The sequence below is a fragment of the Galeopterus variegatus genome, unplaced genomic scaffold (genome assembly GCF_000696425.1).
Source record: "Galeopterus variegatus unplaced genomic scaffold, G_variegatus-3.0.2 Scaffold12369, whole genome shotgun sequence".
Taxonomy (NCBI): domain Eukaryota; kingdom Metazoa; phylum Chordata; class Mammalia; order Dermoptera; family Cynocephalidae; genus Galeopterus; species Galeopterus variegatus.
The window spans coordinates 33,453-35,982 of NW_007738480.1; positions in this window are offsets into that span (position 1 = coordinate 33,453).

Here is a 2,530-nt window from a genome sequence, read left to right on the forward strand (position 1 = left end):
CTGACGCCGCTGGCGGACGAGGCGGTATCAGCGGCAGACTGCCACCAGCCCCGCCCGCGTCACACTGGGGCCGGCCGGCCGGAAACACGTCTGCGCCCGCCCCCCGGCCCCGTCGCCCCGGGGACATGCAAATGACGGCGCCGGAGGCGGGGCCCGGCCTGACGTCCCGGTTGCTCGGTGACAGTTGCGTATCCCGGTTGCTAGGGGCGTCTCCCAGCCCCTCCCTCCCAACAAGGCCGAAGCGCTCTCGGGAGCGCGCTCGTGACCCTAGTTCCACGTTCGTGCGCTGCTGCGTGGCTTCCGCCAATCAGTCAGCCCCCCGTGTCGCCGTCACGATGCCCACCCCCACTTGAGCCTGCGCCGCGCCACCCGAGGCTCCGGCCCCCTGTGCACGGGACCCCTCCGGACAGCCGTCCCACCGCGACGCTGCAGTCATGGCCTGGAGCGGCACGCCAATACACGCCGTCGTTCTGGGGACTTGCTCAGGACCCGTGGGGGAGCCTCCTGCGCCCCGGCCAGCCCTGCACTGTCACCGGGAGAGACTGCTGCTCTGGGCCCTCCCTGGCTCCCTGACCCTCGCCATCTCCTGCCCTTCCCTCTGACGACAGGTGTCCCACAGCCCCTCTGACGCAAAGGGACCAGAGCAGGCCCGTGGGTATTTTCAAACACGTTAGTGACATAAAGCCCCAAGGGCGTGACGCAGGCCAGGGCTGGCCCAGCTGGCTGGGAGCGAGTGAGGTGCCGGCGTCAGCAGCTACTCCCAGGCCGGGGCCACCTGGGAGAGGGCTGTAGCCATGAAGAAGTGGCTGAGCAAGGCGTCGTTGTGCACAGCCCCGTCCTCCAACTGCTCCAGGGTATGGCCTCGTCTCCCGCCAGCTCTACGACCGTGGCCGTCAGGGACTTGACGATGTCACCGAGGGAGACCGGCACGCACGAACTTGGGCGCTGGGCCTAGTGGCCTCCCTCAGGCAGGCGGGCACAGGCGGCGCTCCAGGTGGCTCACAGAGAGCGTCAGCTCGGCTCGGGCCAGGATGACCCTCGACGGCTCCTCCTGTTCGGCATGCAGGGCGTTGGATGCGACAGATCCGGATGGGGAGGTCTGGCTGGAGGGGACGGCTCTGGACATGCCTGCACTCCTGTCCTAGTGACCACTCTGGTCCCTCATCGGTCAGTAGCAGGCTCGTGGCACGCACACTGTTGACGCCACTGCCCTCCAGCTGACCCCGAGGGAGCGGGCCTGGGCCTCCAAACGGCAAGCCAGGGAAGGTGCCAGGCACCCACGTGCACCCTCACCTCTGGGCCCTGCCTCTGCCACAGTGCTCCCACCTGTAGCACCCGAGCCACACAGGAAAGGTAAAGGCATGGGGGTCAGGTACCACCCGTGGCCTCAAGGACATTCACCATCAACCATCTGCTTCCAAAGCACGTTCCCCACCCTGCAAAGAAAGCCCTGTACCCATTAAGTGGTCACTCCCTGTTGTCGTCGTCCCCCACCCCCATACACACACATACACACGCTCCCAATAAATAGCTCTAGGCAACCACTAATCTGCTTTCTGTCTATAGAGGTGTCTCTCTTGTGGAGATCTCCCTCCAATGTGTCCGGCTGCTTTCACGTAGGGTAAAGTTCTCCTGATGGTGCGTCCGCATGGTAGTGGGAATGGGTTCTTCCTTCCTTTTCATGGCTGAATAATATTCCATTGTATGGATGGACCACCTTTTGTTTCTATATTCGTCCATTGATGGGCATTTGGGTTGTTTCCCCCTTTTGGCTATTGAGGATAGAGCACCTCTGAACATTCAGGTAAGAGTTTTTGTTTGAACACCTGTTTTCAATTTTGGGGGGTCTACATCTAGGCGTCAAACTGCTGGGTCATGTGCTAATTCTATGTTTCACTTATGGAAGAACCGCCAAACCGATTTCCGCAGCGGCTGTACCCTTTTGCATTCCCAAGAGCAGTGTATGAGCGTCCTAATTTCTCCACAACCTCCACAAAACGTTTTTCCTGTTTGCTTCCTTGTGTTTATATAACAGCCATCCTATTCGATGTGAAGTGCTCTCTCATGGTGGTTTTGACTTGCATTTCCCAAATGGCTAATTATGTTAAGCATCTTTCCATGTGGATGACTAAACAGCTCAGAACACTTTTCAGGGACTCGCACTGTGCTAACAAAGTACTCTAACGTATGTGCTTGAACAAAAAAGCATATCACTGGAACACGCCTGCTGCCAGCCAGACGGATGGACAAAGAGCAACACACAGTTTAAGGGGCTGGCCAGTTGGCTCAGGTGGTTGGAGCACAGTGTCATAACACCAAAGTCAAGGGTTTGGATCCCCATACCAGTCAGCCGCCAGGAAAAAGAAAAAAAAAAGGTGAAAACCCAGGTTAGGACCTGTCACCACCAAACCCAACCTAAATAATTAGTTGCTAAATTGCTAAATAATAGAAAAACGTGTAAAGTTCAGTTTCACTTGTGAGGTGGACCCAGATGGGGTACTCTTGAGGGCCTGAAAAATTCTTTATACCT